We start from the raw sequence: 18,885 nt of genomic DNA on the forward strand, positions 1-18,885 counted from the left end.
GCAGAGGCGGATTGGGACGCAGCATTGGAGGGCTCGCCGGCCCTGGGAGGAAGTGGACGAAGGCTATCATTCAAGACGAACCTATAAACAAGTTAGAGAAGTCCATTGCCATGAGCAGAGGATATCGATCTCACCTCATAAGACGGAGGCACTGGCTCATCGGCAGGTTCTCCTCCGGAAACTCCTCCGCCACGCACTTGCCCCTGTTGTCCTCACCAGCCATAAGGTTGATTGGATCTATGATTTTGTGAGGGTAGAGAAGCGCAAAGGAATAGGAGCAATTATGACTATAGATGTGTTCCAGGCCGAAGCCCTCGGCTGGTATTTATAGCCACGAAGCAAGGTGGTAGATATCTCGGGATGTGCAAAAGGCAACCACAATTAATAGAAGGTGAAGCGCCACCCCACTAATACCGAAGAGAATGCAACGTTGATACCTGAGGATAGAAGATTGAGGAGTTTTTCTTAATGAAGGCCATGTTTTTAGACTTAATCGGATTAAGGTCAGAGATCTGGAATTGGCTATTTTAAAATCGGCTCTTTAGCCGAGACAAGAAATACAATAGATCGACAGAAAATATGGTTATCATTGGTTCCACATAAGATACATGTTAGTATGCAGATTACAAGTTTAGAACATCCTGGATTGCTTTCAATGCTTCTAGCCGGATAGCATCGACTTCTGCAATTTGTTGCTTGTCTTCTTCGGCTGGTCCGGGAATATTCTTAAGACTACTGTAGATGGCCTTGCCTTCTCTGACCTTGGTCAGCAGTTCCTATTTCTTCTACTTAATGGCATTGGGTATTTGGGCCAGATTGGACTTGTGGCGATCAATGGTAGCCTTCACGTTCTCTAGCTCCTTCTCAAGTTCTGCACGCTTGGTTTCTAATTGGTTCCGCTCTGGCTCGATCCTAAGGGGGGAGTTCTTCAAATTGTCGATCAGTTGTGCCAGCTCTTTGGCATCTCGTCTGTTGGAATTCTTCTTAGCCAATAAAGCTTTGTGATTAGACAAATTCCTCTAAGCCTTTTTCACCTTTGGGGCTTGATCTCTAATGATGGATAAATATGATAAGACTTTAATAACATCTAGAGATAAATTATCCTTAATGGCTAAGAAGACTCTTTACATTGAATCTGCATCTTGGACCAAATCGGCTATATTCTTCTCAAGCATTGGCAATATGTCCCTTAGCTAATTTCTGGTCTCTTCTATAAAACTTTTTGAAGAGATGGCCAATATCGACAGCAATTGTTATAGTGAATGCAGCTTCACCATAGTTCATGCACTGACGGGTTCTTCCTTCTTCGCCTCTGTATTCCTCATCAAAGTTGGAGGAGGGAAAGCTCAAATTCTAGAGATTTAGCTTTACAATCTTATGTATATACAAATTTAACCACATTTGTATTAGCCACCAAGGGCCACTGATGGTGTGCACTGCTTTATTCTTCAGCAGCTGAGCGGCCACCTGATGCATCAAATGGTAAGTCGATCCCAACAGATACTTTCCAAGTGGAATTTCAACGCCTAATGCCAGATGCTCTGCCATGAGTTTATGATTGTAAGTCGGACCACAAGATGACCCACAGAAGATGAATCTTTTTAGCCACATGTTTAGAAAAGCCACATATTCTCTTTCGCTAACAGTTGATCCGTCTCTAATATGGTTCAGAATGTAGCTTGCCCATCCTGTGCAGTCTGATATTTTGGCTAATTTCTTGGATCCGGCACTTAAGAAGTCATAAGGTTGCATTGATCCTATTATTCTAAGGTCGGTCAACATATAAACATCGGCCAAAGTGATGGTCATTGGGCTGTGACCAAAAATGAAAGCATTTAGGGTGTTAGACCAGAAATAAGATGTAGAAATCAGTAGTGAATCATTCCTCTCCATTCCAGACAATGAGAGTGTCAAGCATTGATTCAAATAATAAATGTCCCAATCTCCAGCCTTTTTCCTCGATACTCTGCAAAACCAATCTCTCCATCCCCTAGGAATTTTGGGTCAGTTTCTAAAGGGAGTTTTGGTGTTCCAGGGGACAAATCCACTATAGATTATTTGAAGGGGATTCGGTTGGTTTCTTGATAGATAAAGTCAGATAGATCAGGGTCACCCATAGGCCCAAGAAAATAGACATTGGGAGCAACAGCCGATGGAATCAAAATTTTGTTTCTCATTTCCTAGAAACCAGATAAAATAAATTTGAGAAGAAAGGAAATGCAGGGTAACGGTTGATACTTGGAAAATAGGAGCTTGAAATCATACCTCAGGGACGTGGTCGCTGGTCGCCATTGCAGCCAAAATAGATCCAAATCTGAGGAAGGTTGCTTGAATAACAACTTGATAGTGCAGAGGATTTGCTAGGGTTGAGGCCTTGATGATGGCGGCGTCGGCTGTTGAGATATGCTCAAGAAAGAAGGGGAAAGCGAATAGACTGAGTGAGTTTGGAAATGATACTGTTAGGATATTATATAAAACTCAAACCGAGAAGTCAGGAGTCACGCATATGTCTCAGAATAAATGGTTGCGACATGGTGAACAGGTAAATAGGAATTTTGGAACAAAACCATTTTTATTCCAAAATTGGGGGCATGTGTTTACACCAAAATTTGGGAAGAAGAACGCGGGAACTCGAAACTTCTAAGATTGTGTCATCAAAGAGTCGATTGCATAAGGATTGATATCAGCTGGTTCAGATGCAGCACTGGGATTGGCTCTCTTCAGATGACATCAGTAGATAACATCAATAAGCTACGGTTGGCGTCGGAAAAGACATGTCGGACTCTATAAAAAGGGAAATATTAGGGTCCAAGTTATCTTAAGTTAGGAATATTTTCTCTTATACCAAAGATTGTAATGAGTCATTCTTGAGTAGGATTCATGCTTAGGTTCTGGGTATAAATATTGGACCCTGGCTATTGTACAAGATATCCAATCAATCAATACCAATTACTTTTTTGGCTTTATGCCAACCCTTAGGAGTAGGAGTAGTGTAGATCTCGATGAGTTCTTCAACAAGCAGGGCTGCATCAGTCTGGCCGACCTCTAGCTTGTCTATAAGTACCGTCATGTCTTATACTTCTGTTTGTAAGGCTACATCTGTCCGACCGACCTCTTGCGAGCTCTAGTATAAGCTAGTTATCGATCCTTATCTAGTTCAAGTACGGCCGCATCGGTTAAGTTCGACCTCCACTGCTTGAATTAGATTAAGGTTAAATTATCGGCTCTATCTAAGGGTGGCATCCTTCGGGAAGATTCATTAAGTTACCAATCTTGCTGATGTTCTTATTGTCATTGGTTTTCAGCAATATCAATCTACCCAATCGAGATCGATCTAGATGGGCCTCACATCCTTTTAATCCATCGTTTATGTTGCTACATTGCGATGGTTCTTACTTTGAATGATGGATTATGCTTCATCGATGTTTTACTTCGATCTTGATCGTGCATAGTACATGGTCAAGGCATGTTTGATCTTGGAAAGGTTTACTAGCTAGTTGAATCTGGTCTATAGCTTGCTATTATGGATGTAACGATCCGGTCGATCCCCACTATTAGTACTTTAGATCAGAGGATGCTAGTTGGTAGATTTGCTTTCAACCAGGCATGACCCTGGCTGTTTGTTGTGCCCGCATCGGCTAAATAGTCGATCGCCCACACTTTAACGCTTACAGTATGTTTTCATGATCCTGTTAAATGTGAATAGATCTATTTCTTTTAAAGGTTTGATTTGTTGTCTTTATCATGGCTGCCATCGATCCGGTCAAACCCCACTATTAAGGATGACATGTTAGGTCTGATAAGTTTATAGATCTGTCCATGTTAAATAGTCGATTGTTCACATGCTGTAATCCATTTTCTTCCCGAATTGGCTATTTTGGCTGATTCGCATGTGCTTCCACACGTGTAGCATGTCTTTCAGAAAACCTATCAATGTATAGACGGTTGTATGGATTCTTTGGCTTTAGTTTGTTGTTATCATCATAGCTGCATTGATCCGGTCGAACCTCACTGTTGATGGTAACATATTAGATTCAGAGTGTTTGTAGATCCGTTCATACTAAACAGTCGATTTGTTCGCATGTTATATCCTTTCTCGTTAAACTCACCAGCTCAATGCTTTACACCAGTTATATTTATTTAGCTAATGATGTTACTTATATCTAGGTGCGTTGTACTTGTTATCATAAATCAATCGTGACCCACGAGCATCGTAGCCCGTAAACAGTCGATTTCTTTGTGTATCGGCTATTTAGTTGATTTCCCTATCTGGCTGGTCTCGAAGCGGCACACTTGGAACTGTCTGGGCAAAACCGGCATGTTCCACCTTAAATTACTGATAAATTTTCTCTCCTTGTCAGTTGCAGGTTAAATTGACTGACATGCCTTTGAGAATTTGTAAGGTCGATTGGTCCTGCGTTGAAGCCAAGCAGATCTCCAGTCTTGCTCCATCAAGCAGATCCTTTTGGCTTGCTATGTGCTAGGCGCATCGACATGTTTTTGTGTCGACAACAGCAGCCTACACTGCCGTCTACTGTAGCAGCAAGGGAGCGGGAGGAGAATTCTTCTTTTGAGCTGTAGTCTACCTTGTTTGAGAAGGATCGGATACAAGTGTTAGTTGGGCAGGATGATGGGGCAGCAGTAGGGGCGCTTGCTGATAGGACTCAGCACCTCGGCATTCTTCTTGATGCTATGCTAGGAGCTAGAGTGGCAGCTGATGGTGGGTCAGAAAAGGAGTTGGGGAGTGTCATGAAGATGGCGATTCTGTCATACGGGGAGCTGACCCTAGTATGGCGGAGCAAACGAAATGCAGATGTGGCTGATGTGGGCTCTCTGGAGAAGGCAGAAAAAAGAGTTGCTATCAAAAACCTCGAGGAACCCCAAGGTAATTTACATGATAAATCTTTTTGATCCTTTTCTAATGTTCGTATTGAGGAAAACTTAGGGGGATGGGCATAAGTTTGGGTGTCAAAGACAAATTGATTACTGGGTCTATTGATCTTTTAAAAAATGTTGAAAAAGATTGACTGAAACCATCTATTTGTTCGAGCAAAGATGAGATTGAAATTGAGTCTAAGGAGGATGAGATCGATCCTGACACCTTCACCATAAGTCGACTCTATGGTGAATTAATGGAAGAGGTGATGGACGATAATAGTGCAGACCTAGATGGAGTACTCGTAGATGTACCCATCAAGGTGGCAAAGAGCAAAAAGAAAAAGAAACTCCTCAATAAGAATACAGTTGCAAGGAAAAAATAGTATTCCAATGAAAGGTGTTTTATGGAACTATGTGACCTAGCTAAATATACTTTTTTGCATGATGTGGCTATGGATAATAACCTTGATTTTATAGCGCTGTCATAGGCCAATAAAAATAGTTTCTCGACTCAGTGTTTAGAGAACTTTTGTGTGGGGGCTGATTTTATTTGGCATTGGCGGTGTCCTCGGGGCATGTCTGGGGATGCTCATGGGTATAAATCAGGGCTATTTTGAAGTATAGAGTATTGAGGATGGTGATTATCATATCAAGTTTGTCATTAAAAATAAAATAGATGGTTTTTGTTGGGCTCTTGTGTCTATATATGGGGCAACATAGGAAAAGCACAAAGAACACTTCTTATCAAAGTTAGTATGAGCCTATACTAGCTATGGGGATCTCCCTTTGATAGTAGAGGGAGATTTCAATATCATTAGAAACCCATCTGAAAAAACAATTCAAGGTATAACAATAAGTGGCCACTTTTATTTAACGCTATTATTGAGACTTTGAACTTAAGAGAGCTAGAGATGACAGGTAGGAAATACACTTGGGCAAATTATGCATAGGTTCCCACTTATGAAAAGTTAGATCGTATTTTAGTAACAACAGATTGGGAACAAAAATTTCCACTAACTTCCGTTCAAGCACTTACCCGAGAGATCTTAGATCATACACCTCTTTTATTAGATACTGGGGAACCATCTCACAGAGGTAACGTTAGGAACTTTAAATTCGAGCTAGCGTGGCTAACAAGAGATGATTTTTATGAGTTGGTTAGAGAGGTCTAGGAATCTAAGAATAAGGGTAGGTCGCCTATGGAGAAATGGCAAAACAAAATTAGAAGATTGCGATGTTTCCTTAGAGGTTGAGCTAGAAATCTGTCCTCACAAAATAAGAAACATAAATCTAACTTGCTGTCTAAGATAGATGAGCTAGACAGAAAGGCAGAGATATTTTTGTTGCGTATTGGTTGCCAGTTGATACTTTGAAATATTCCTGTGACTAGAATGAAGTGCATGCATGATCATTATTGCCTTTGCTTGGATAATTGTTGGAATTGCAAATCATCACCAGGAGGGAAGTCACTATTAGAGTTAAATGCATCGTAGATCCATTGACTTTAGGTGTAAAGAGGTTTGGGAATCTCAGAATAAGGGTAGGTCACCTATGGAGAAATGGCAAAACAAAATTAGAAGGTTGCGATGTTTTCTTAGAGGTTGAGCTAGAAATCTATCCTCACAAAATAAGAAACATAAATCTAACTTGCTGTCTAAGATAGATGAGCTGGACAGAAAGGCAGAGATCTTTTTGCTGCTTATTGGTTGCCAGTTGATACTTTGAAATATTCCTGTGACTAGAATGAAGTGCATGCATGATCATTATTGTCTTTGTTTGGATAATTGTTGGAATTGCAAATCATCACTAGGACGGAGGTTACTATTAGATTTAAATGCACCGTAGTTTCATTAACTTTAGGTGGTGTGTCATCCAGGTCCATCAACTTTTAAACTATATTTTTAGGTCTACTAACTTTTGGTGGTGTGTCATCCAGGTCCATCAACTTTAAAACTGTATTTTTGTCTAGTATTGGAACATTGCTTGCACTTGCTTGATCATTTGGTTGAGATGATGTACTAGCCACTTGATCTTGCACATTGTCATGAGAGCCACTTGTACTTGCTTGATTAGTGTCATCTTGCACAATTAAGTTAGAGAGCACTTGCACTTGATCATCTTCATCATCAATCAATTGCCTAGGCCTTAAGTCACCAACAACCATGTTCTTCATGGCATTTGAAAGTTGAATGCCTCTAACATCTTCAAGATTCTCATTCTCATCTTGGGAACCCTTGGTTTCATCAAATTCAACATCATGCACCTCTTCAAGAGTACCACTTGCCATATTTCAAACTCTATATGCTTTGCTTGAGTAGAGTATCCAAGTAAGAATCCTTCATCACATTTCTTATCAAACTCTCCCAATCTAGTGCCTTTCTTCAAGATATAGCATTTACAACCAAACACCTGAAAGTATGCAATGTTGGGCTTTTGTGGGGGTACGGCCCCTGGTATCCACAAGACAAGACATGGGCCGCACCATCAGAGGTGGCCCAGCCCATAAGATCAAGGCGTGCACGGCGCTGCTCGGCGTGCACCGCAAGATATTGTATAGTACCAAATAGGCTACTTTCCTTATAACCCTACCCCTCCAGAGTATATAAGGAGAGGTAGAGGTCCCCTAGTGGATAGATTGATACATCTCAATGCAATACATCAGAACACAAGATGTAGGTATTACGTCATACTAACAGCCGAACCTGTCTAAATCTTGTGTCTTGGTGCTTGTATTACCATCTCGCTCCTGATCTCGCTCACCTCTATGACAAATCTACCATCATGGGATACCCCTCGGTGGACTACTGAGCATCTTTTGTCGATAGCTTTCTACCATTCAAGAGCTCATATGGTGTCTTTTCTTTCAATGGGCGACAATACAAGCAGTTGCTACAATGCCAAGCCGTGTTGATAGCTTTGCCCCAAAAAGATTGACTCACATTGTACTCACTAAGTGTGGCAGAACCGCCCAAGATAGCACACTTACAGAGGCACTTGTCTTCCACCAGACACTAAGCACCCTGAAAGCAAGCTACAGCAGCCGGTATCCGTCGGGCACACCCCGAGGGAGAACCTGAAAGATCCATATTTTTCCCAAGGATACAATAATGAGAACGAGTTACAATACCAGTTCATTTCATACATTAGAGTTTTTTAAAAAGTACATTATTACAATACCAAATACCAGACTGCAGAATAATGACAGCAGAATTTAAAAATAACAACTAGCGATAAGGGTGAGGATCTGTCTGTGCCTACCAGAAGAATCCTCCACACAAAGGGGTACTCCTCAAGCATCACCTGCAATAGGGGTAAATAAACCCTGAGTACATAATGTACTCGCAAGACTTATCCGACTAGTGGGACTAATTTCCCGACTCCAAGGATTATGATAAGCTTTATGGTTTGCTGGTTTTTTTTAGCAAAAAACAGCTCTAATAGTGAGTCCTTATTTATGTCTTATTATTAGCCGTATTAAGTTATCATCTAGCCAATCTATATAAGCACATGTTCTACTTTCAAGCAAGAGTAGAGCAATCAGTTCTATTTCTTCTCCTTTCAACTTTCAATTCTTACTACGGTGCTAAACCGTAGACAAGCCATACCGAAACGCCAGCTGGGTGCCCCAAAAATACACACCCCACTTGTACCCCAGGCATAAGCAGGACTAACCCACCACTCTCCTATCCTGAGTGTCCAGGTCCCCGTCCAAACTTGGACTCCAAGCCCCCACTCCTGAGTCCTGGACTCAGTGTGGTGCAAGGACCTCCACCACCTCCTCTTCCTATCAGTCGGTCTGGAAAGAGCCGGATCCACAACAAGAGGACAACAAGTCTTCCCTGCGCCCATACTCAAGTATGTGCTCAAGACAATAGATCTGTGACTTGCCTAGAGCCATATGCAACGACCGGTCCTTAATCGACACAGACAGGGAACAAGTGTAACCGAGCTATGCCCTATTGGCCGCAGGGCACAACCCCTTACACCCACCAGTACCCAAACCATATCCCTGCCCGGTCACCATTTTCCTTTCCACCATTCTTTTCATGCGCGATCTTATTTTATCACCTATTTGCGAGTAACGGCAGGTTACTCACGCTACCGATATCCTGAGCATAGCAACTACCCGACCTATACTAGTAGGACTCGTAGGTAGATATATTTATGCATGTAGTTTCCATAAAATGCCTATAACATAAATGCACATCATATATATTCAGTGATCATTTAAAATAAGGGTTATACACCGGGGCTTGCCTTGGGCAGGCGCCGGGTCAGTAGTGTCAGCACCAACAGGCTCCTAGGCTCCCTCCTGTAAAAGGATCTCCTCCTCGTACTCCTCGATCACCTCGTCATACTCTGGCTCACCGACGGGCACAAAGTCTACCAGTTCGTGATCTACATGCATGAAATGATGATGCAATGCTTAGGAATATAACAACAGCAGCTCTTAAAATAAAAGTACATCGATTTAACTACTAAGCTAGTTCTATCCACCATGGTGCTAAGCTTCCTATTGTTACCGATAACAAGTTTGAAATGCGACATTCATTATTATTATAGCAACTACAGGTATTCTTATTCCTAATACCGATTTACGCTATATACGACAAATCAAGAGTAATAGCTACTTTATTTAGAAACCCATTCTAAGGCTACAAAATTTATAGCAAGTACATAACAACCTAGTGAACCTACTATAAAAAATTTGTGTCTATATCTATCACCAATTATCCACAAATATTCCTACAAGTATTAACCTACCTAACATTAGCCCTCTAGTTTTGAATTGGGGCTCTTGTGTTTGTACCCTTGTTTTGTATCGAAATTGTGATTTTACCCCTATTTTTTTGACTTTGTGAATTTACCCCTACTGTGCTATTCACGAAGCACCAGTTTGCCCCTGCTCCATCATCCACCCCTAACGGTGTTAAACTTTGTATAAAAGACATGAATGCCCATGCGATTTTGCCCCTTGTTTTTATGCCTAATTGTGATTTTGCCCCTGTCTGGCCGAGGCTCGGTTGCGCGCAGCGCGGGGTCGACCGTTCGGCCATGGCACGGCCACCGGAGATGCGGTGTTGGGGCCTAGCCACTGGGGCATAGGGTTAGGCTATGGCTGCTAGGGGTATGGGGATGGGGCGCGCGGGGAGCAGGGCCGAGCCACCTGTGCACCGTGCCGAGGACGTGAACGCCGTCGGGGGAGGCACGTGGATAGAGCACGGGCAGCTCTCGCTCTCATGCTCTGGTCCATGAAAGCACGAGTAGGGTGGCTCTACAGCACCAGGGCGACGTCGCGAACTCGGTTGGCTAGTTCTTGGCGGTGGGAAGTTGGCAGCCGATGGCGGTGACACGCTGGCGGAGAATGGGAGCCACGGGGATCTGCTCGTCCGTTGAGATGCTCGGAGATGCCACCGCCAGGCTGCTCGTCCATCGAGCACACACCGAAGCCAGGGACATCAGCGAGGAAGCGTCGTCGCTAAGTTGCTCGTCCACTGCGGGCTCCTTTCTCGCTCAGATCCCAGGCGAGAGCACGAGTAGGATGGGTGGCCCTCATGGATCCTAGGCAGAACAGATCCAAGGCAGGGCAAGGGCTACGGCGGCCTAGGGGACAGCAACAAGCAGCCGACCTCATGGCCCCGAGGAGCAGCGCCTAGGTAGAGGGTGGCGGCGCCTGGGGTGGAGGGCGTGCCTAGAGGAGGGTGGCAGCGCCCAGGGTGGAGAGAGCCTCACGCTCACCGGAGGAAGCCACCTAGAGAGGAGCTCACCGGAGGAAGCTCATGCTCGCGTGGAAGGGAGCCTGCCGGAGGAAGCTCACGCAACCCTAGCCGGCAACGCTAGGATAAGCGGACGCCGGAGTGTGGCGGAGGGAGGAGGAGACACGCCGGGGGGAGCGGGAAGGAGGGAGGATGATCCACGCTGGGGGGGAGCAGGAAGGAGGGAGGAGGAGCTGCCCCGCGCGCGACGAGCCCCGCCGCTGGGAGCCGTTGCTGCACCGCGCGCCGTGCACTACCAACGCCGTCGTCGCCGGATGCCCCCGACGCCCCGGTCGATGCAGCCGGCCCGTGAGAAAGGCACTAAATATAAGGATAAGGGGCAATTTGGTCTTTTTCGCCTTTGTTTTTTTTAGATTTTGAATTTTTTAATTCATTTATTCTATGACCATCTGACGGCATCCAAACCAGGGGCAAACGGACGATTCAATTCAAAATAGCAAGGGCAAAATCACAAAGTTGAGAAAACAAGGGCAAAATCACAATTAGACTCCTGCATAAGGGCAAGAACACCATTTTCCCTTTTGAATTTATGACCCAATACTCATCATAGCTAACTGTAATCCAACTATTCTATCAGGTAGGTGGTATTTTTGTGAATCTAACAAAATTAGTCTCACTATTTTTGGACAACTACACAATTTACTATGATTTATCGAAGTTCAACTCTTATAAAAAATAAATAAGCATTTCTACTTTACTAGAAATTAAGGAAACTGAATTCCAACTCGTGGCCCAACTCATGGCCCAGTCGGCCAACGGCCCACGATGGGAGAGACCTGCGCGCGACGGCAAACATGCAAAAACATCCCCGAACTATTTGGTATTTACTATGAGCTCTAAGGCACTATTCCTCTAGTCTACGGTTTTACAACTACACCCTACCCTTTCGTCTTCTTCGCCGCGGCGACATCCCCGGCACCCGTGCGCGCACTGGCACGACGGCGCAGGCACCGGACGGCCACGCCAGCACCACCTGACCCTCCATGTCCTATCTAAGAGACCGATGGTTACCTCAACGACAACACGCAGCTACCGGAGGTGATACGACGAACAGGGGCGTCGTCCCAGGCTCCCTCCCCAGCGGTGATCCTTGACCTACGATGGCGGGTACATTCCCGTGAGCCACAGCAAAAGCAGAGCAAACCAAATAGCTAGCGAGCTTGAGGAACTACCCACGGAGACCCTTGAGGTGACGGTCTGGCCGGAGAAGGCCCGAGCTGGGTTGGTCGCGTGCGCACCGACGATGCAACGGTGCCTGGCGATGGCACGGCCATGTCGTGGAAGGCGAGGCTGCTGTAAAGCTACGACTAAGGTGCGTGGGGTGCTCAGGAGGGTAAGACTAGGCTGGTGGTGCAATGAATCGCTACTGGGTGCTCGAAACAATTGGCTTACCGACGATGCGTGTCTGTCCGGTCTTATGGACCTGGCGGGGCGGCGTTTACAAATTGCAGCTCTGTGCAACGGCATACGCGGCAAGGTGGGGATGGTTGCGCGACCAGCTACCTAGCGGAGCCGAGGGTGCAACGAATTGGAGCATAGTGTTGCGGTCACGACGAATTGAAGGAAAGGGGGGTCCCACCGGCCATGGCGACAGCGAAGGCAGGGGAGCTTTGGCATGGCTTGGTTCGGCCCAGCTACGGATGTCAATGCAACATACAAGCACACACAACAATGGGGGACAGCGGGGCGTGCCCTAGGCGACTGTCCACACGGCGGAGCCCGCACGTCGATGAAACCCAGTACGGCGCCACAACAGGCAGCGCTGGACAAGAGAAGCACAACGCAATGTGACGCGGAGGTGATGGTGGAGCAGGCTGTCGTCCCACGCGTGAGCAACCATGGTGAGTCAACGGAAGCAGTACCGGCGTGGCAACAGGCGGCGTATAGCGCGGACCCGGTGCACTCCCGGCCAAAGCGAGGCAGGGCATCGCGCGGTAGGGCATGGCTCGGCAGGGCGCGGTCGGCATCCTAGACGCAGTGCGTCAGGCACAGCGAGGTGACCCACGCGCTAGCAAGTGGCAGTAGGCAGCCAAGGCAGCAGCGCTAGGGCTGTGCGCGTGCACAGGCGCGGCAGTGGGACGTGGCCGGTGCGGCAGCGTGCTGGCAAGCTAGCAGCATGCCAGGCCAATGGTGACCGCGCCCAGAGCTAACCCATGTGCCATGCACGCTTTTTAAAGCAGCTTGAAAACTTGTACCCGATGCTCCAAACGTCAAACCAGCTGTTCGATGCGCACGAGGGTGCTTAGAGCTATCAACCAGAGTCATAACATCGCACCACTTCCTAAGCCGATCGCTCTACAAAACTTGCCAAACGTGGCTTCGTCGACCCATTTCTAAACTTACGCGAAACGACTTACTTCGAACGGTTTCGCGTCGAATTCCAAGTTCAACCTACTAGATGTACTAGCCAGCTATCCTCATCCTCGACCGCACATGTTTTATTGCCGTTCGCAAAATGTTCTATAGCATTTTTGTTCAACAAAAATTCGATTAGAATACTAACAATGTTATGCGACATGAAACGTAACACTTGTTTCTTGTTTCATATAAATGTTTCCAGTGCCGAACATTGATCTATAATTCATGTCATACACATTTGCACATAAGAAAGATGCTCATGCAATGTTTTAGCAAGAATAGTATAATATAACACCGAGGGTGTTACAAATCTACCCCCCTAAAACAAAATCTCGACCTGAGATTTTTTGTGCCTAGTGTGAGGAAGAGATAGGGAAAACATGTTTGGCGTAGCAACTAACTATCCAAGCCGGCGAGAAGATGGGGGTAATGCTGCAATAGGTAACGCTCTTTGTTTCCAGGTGGCTTCATCTTTTGAATGGTTTTGCCACTGCACCTTGTAGAACTTTACCACTCTGTTCCTGGTCACTCTCTCCTTCTCATCCAAGATTTTGATAGGGTGCTCCACATAAGTTAAATCTAGCTAGAGGGGAAGTCCTTCCATTTCCATCGCTTCATCAGGAACCCACAAACACTTCTTCAGTTGTGATACATAGAACACATTATGTACTATAGATAGAATATCTGGAAGTTGTAGATGGTAAGCAACTGGACCACATTGCTCTAATACCTGATACGGGACCACATATCAAGGTGCTAGCTTGCCACGGATGCCAAACCGATGCACCCCTCTCATAGGAGACACCTTGAGATACATATAATCTCCAGCTGCAAACTCTAAGGGCCTTCTTTATCAGCATAAGCCTTCTATCGGCTTTGAGCTGCTTTCAAGTGACTCCAAATAATGCTCACTTGATCTCAAGCTTCTATGATGAATTTAGGCCCAAAGTACCCACGGTTTCCCACTTCAACCTAGTTGAGTGGTGTCCTACACTTCCTTCCATATAGAGCTTCAAATGGTGCCATGCGGATGCTTTCTTGGTAGCTATTATTGTAAGAGAATTCCGCTAACTTCAAGCATTTATCCCACTTCTTAGGAAAAGAAATGGCACAAGCTCTCAACATGTCCTTGAGCACCTGGTTCACCCTTTCAGTTTGGCCGTCAGTTTGTGGATGGTATGCAGAGCTCCTGAGGAGATGAGTACCAAGACATTGCTATAGTTGGTCCCAAAAATGAGAGATAAAGACTGACCCTCTATCAGAGATGATAGTAAGGGGAACCCCATGTAGAGTCACAATCTGATCAAACTATATCTAAGCATACTTTTTGGCTGCATATCTGGTGTCCACCAGGATAAAATGAGTAGACTTAGTCAGACGGTCCACAATGACCCAGATAGAATCATAGCCCTAGGATGTGCGGGGCAAACCCACCACAAAGTCCATGGAAATATCTTCCCATTTCCAAACAGGAATAGGTAAGGGCTGCAAATATCCTAGAGTACGCATATGATCTGCCTTAACTCTACCACAAGTGTCGCACTCCGCGACATGTCGGGTGATGTCCTATTTCATGTTAGGCCACCAGTACAAGTGGCGCAGATCATGATACATCTTGTTACTGCCAGGATGAATAGACAGTTTTGAATGATGAGCTTCATTCAAAATCTTCCTTTTTAGCTCCTCATTGGATGGGACCACCAGTCTATCCTTATATCTCACCACTCCATGTTCATCAACACTGAAGTGAGGGCCACACCCTTTGGCCATCAATTTTCTGATGTGGGGAATTTCTTTGGGATCTTCCTTTTGCTCTCGAATAATCTATTCTAGTAACTCTGAGGTCAATGTAGTGTGAGCGAACACCTCTGTGTGGTTGAGAGACAAAGGTGTTTCCTCAACCTGGTGTGCCTTGCAGCTCAAAGCATCAGCCACAACATTGGCTTTTCCTGGGTGATAATGAACTTCCAAGTTGTAATCCTTTATCAACTCTAGCCATCTCCATTACCTCATGTTCAACTCAGACTGAGTAAAAATATACTTGAGGCTCTTGTGATCAGTAAAGATGTGCACTTTGTTGCCCAATAGATAGTGCCTCCAAATCTTCAGAGAGTGAACTACAGCAGCTAGCTCTAAGTCATGGGTGGGGTAATTCACCGCGTGCTTCTTTAGCTGGCGCGAAGCATAAGCTATTACACACCCATCTTGCATAAGCACACACCCCAACCTCGTCTTCAAGGCATCACAGTATACATCAAAGGGCCTATCAATATCTGGCTAGGCCAACACAGGAGCAGTGGTCAGAAATGTCTTCAAAGTTTGGAAAGCTTCTTCACAAGCTAGGCTCCAATCAAACTTAGCTTCCTTTTGGAGCAGCTTGGTCATTGGCTGGACTATCTTGGAGAAATCAGGAATGAAGCGCCAATAGTATCCAGCTAGACCAAGGAACTGACGAATCTGATGCATAGACTTGGGGGATTTCCAATCTAACACATCTTGCACTTTGCTAGGATCTACCGAAACACCCTCAGGTGTTAACATATGCCCTAAAAATTGCACTCGATCTAACCAAAATTTGCACTTGCTAAATTTAGCATACAGTTTGTGCTCCCTTAGTCGAGCCAGTACTACCCGAAGGTGTTGGGCATGCTCTTCATCATTCTTGGAATAGATCAGGATGTCATCAATAAAAACAACCACAAACTTATCCAGTTTCGGCATGAAAATTGAATTCATCAGGTACATGAAGAAGGCTGGGGCATTGGTGAGACCAAACAACATCACTAGGTACTCATACAGCCCATACCTAGTAGAGAAAGTTGTCTTTGGTATATCATATGGCCTGATCTTGATCTGATGATAGCCTGATCGAAGATCAATCTTCGAGAATACCTTGGCACCCGCTAATTGGTTGAATAAAGTATCTATGCAGGGCAAGTGATACTTGTTCTTAACTGTTACCGCATTAAGGGGACAGTAATCCACATACATCCTCAAAGTACCATCCTTTTTCTTCACAAAAATGGCTGGGCAACCCCATGGTGAAGAACTCAGATGAATGAAACCTTTGTCCATCAACTCTTCTAGCTGCTTCTTCATTTCTGCTAGTTCCCTTGGAGCCATGCGGTACAGGCGTCTGGAGATAGGAGTAGTACCGGGCTCTAGCTCAATGGAGAACTCTACCTCTCTGTCTAGTGGCAACCTCGGAAGATCTTTAGGAAAAACATCCGGAAACTCACAAACCATAGGGATGGACGTAAGATCAGGAGAGGCTTTAGCATGGGCAGCAACAGGTAAGACTGGATCTGAGGGTACAAGTAGAGACATCATATCCTCAGACGACGGAAGCCATAACTCGACACTTCTTCTCTTCATATCCAATACTACCCCATACACCCGCAACCAGTTCATTCCAAGAATAGCATCAATACCTTGCCCAGGCATTACCATGAACTGTAGACGGTAAGTGTGGGTGGCTAATACCAAACTTATTGTATCCATGTAGGTATTGATGAATAATTGCGAACTCATAGTACAGATCTTATAGGCATATGGTATAGCCATAAGTGGTAAATTGTGTCGCTCTATAAACCCCATACTCATAAAGGAATGTGATGCACTAGAATTGAACAACACAAGAGTTGGATGGGAGTCGATGGTAAACATACCAGCCATCACTGCCTCCTGCTGCACAACCTACTCAGCACCTATGAAATGCACCTGACCGGACCTACTAGGCACTTTCTTCTTGATGATGGTCCTCTTGATAAGCCTAGAGTTCGCTGACGGTTGAGCGGACTGAGCTGGCTGATGATGGGGACACTCCCTAGCATAGTGGCCATCTTTGCCACACTTGAAGCAGGCACCAGGCTTGTTCCCAAACCCCTGACGAGGTGGAACCTGCTGTCCCTGAGGTTGCTAGGGCTGCACTTGCTGCGGAGGTGCACGGTACTGAGTGGAGGAAGCTTGCGAAGTCTGCTAGGGCTACCAGAACGAATTCCCGTCGGATGATTGATAGGGCCCCTGCCGGACAGCCTATATCTTCTGTGTGTGAGGGTGGCTAGAGGACACTGTGGCCACCTACTTCCTCTTCCAATCAGCCTGAGACTCCCGCTGAAAACCCTCCATGGTAATGGCAGCGTTCATTAGTGCTCTGAAGGTCTGATAGTACACCGTGTACAGTTTCTCCTGAAGGAGGGGAGCGAAACCACGAAAGAAGCATTCCTTCTTCTTGTCATCAGTGTCCACCTGACTACCAGCATACTGGGCTAAGTGATTGAACTTAGTCACGTAGTCCATCACTGTCCTGCTCCCCTAGCGCAGCTCTAGGAACTCGGTCACCTTCTGGTTGATGACACTAGTAGGGATAAAGAACTCTCGGAATGTAGTGGTGAACTCCCACCAGGTAGCCGGATGATCAGGCTGCTCCATGGCCTAGAAGGTGTCCCACCAGGCACCTATGAACCCCAAAAGTGGCAGCGCTGCAAAGCGCACCTTCTGTTCGTCGGCCACTCCGAGCAACCAAAATTTCTGCTCCAGAGTGCAAAGCCAGTGCTCCGCCTCTAGGGGCTCATCAGATAGGGTGAAGGTGGGTGGGTGAGTCTTGAGAAAGTCCTAGTAAGAGGACGGTCCCTCAGGATGGTGGGCACCACCCCCGTTCCCACCGTTGCCCCCGTTGCCACCGCGGGCGAGGCCCACGATAGCTTGTGCCATGATGTCCATGGCATGAGCTGACTCTCGATGAGCCGCCAACAACTTAGCCATCATCTCGGCGTGGGTCATCAGAGGCGGCGGTGGTGGTGGAGGAGGAGCCAAAAGCGGAGCCCCATGGCTCTCCCCATTATGCTCGTGGGCCTAGCCACTATCGCCTTGGCCCTCGCTAAGCCCGTGAGTTGCTCCAGCACTGGTGCTTCCATGTCTAGACCTTAGGTTCATCTATAAGAGATAGGAACCATCCATTAGAACACCCTTCCAATCAGAATCAAGGGATTAGAGAAACGACAGCACAATTATTAAAGCATTCATTTAGTTAGCCCTACCAATTTACTACTCACTTATACGTGAAGGGGGATTTTAGTTCAAGTAAGACTATTATTATGATGCATGTTTTGGCCTATACGTTCACTCGAGCCGGAATATAGCGACATTCGTAAAATTTTCGGCACATCGCACACTCACTTTCCGTATACTAAGCGATTTCTTACACAACGTAAGTCAGTGTACCTACAGAAAACTGATTAGATAAAACCAGTGCCGCTATCCTAGATATACCATATTGCTAGGGCTTATTTTTATTTACATAATATAATCGCATCCTACTTTTTGCAAAACTTTTGTTGGTCAAATTTTTAAGTTTTGAAAAAGAGTGATGAAACTCATAACCATTATTGGCTCTGGTACCAACTGTGGCAGAACCGCCCAAGATAGCATACTTACAGAGGTGCTTGTCTTCCACCAGACACTAAGCACCCCAAAAGCAAGCTATAGCGGCCGGTATCCGTCGGGCACACCCCAAGGGAGAACCCAAAAGATCCACATTTTTTCCAAGGATCCAATTATGAGAACGAGTTACAATACCAGTTTATTTCATACATCAGAGTTTCTTAAAAAGTATATTATTACAATACCAAATACCAGAGTGCAGAATAATGACAGCGGAATTTAAAAATAACAACTAGCGATAAGGGCGAGGATCTATCTATGCCCACCAGAAGAATCCTCCACACAAAGGGGTACTCCTCAAGCATCACCTGCAACAGGGGTAAATAAACCCTAAGTACACAATGTACTCGCAAGACTTATCCGACTAGTGGGAATAATTTCCCGACTCCAAGGATTATGATAACCTTTATGGTTTGCTGGTTTTCTTTAG

This window comes from Miscanthus floridulus, chromosome 11 (assembly GCF_019320115.1).
Source record: "Miscanthus floridulus cultivar M001 chromosome 11, ASM1932011v1, whole genome shotgun sequence".
In the NCBI taxonomy this organism is placed as follows: Eukaryota; Viridiplantae; Streptophyta; class Magnoliopsida; order Poales; family Poaceae; genus Miscanthus; species Miscanthus floridulus.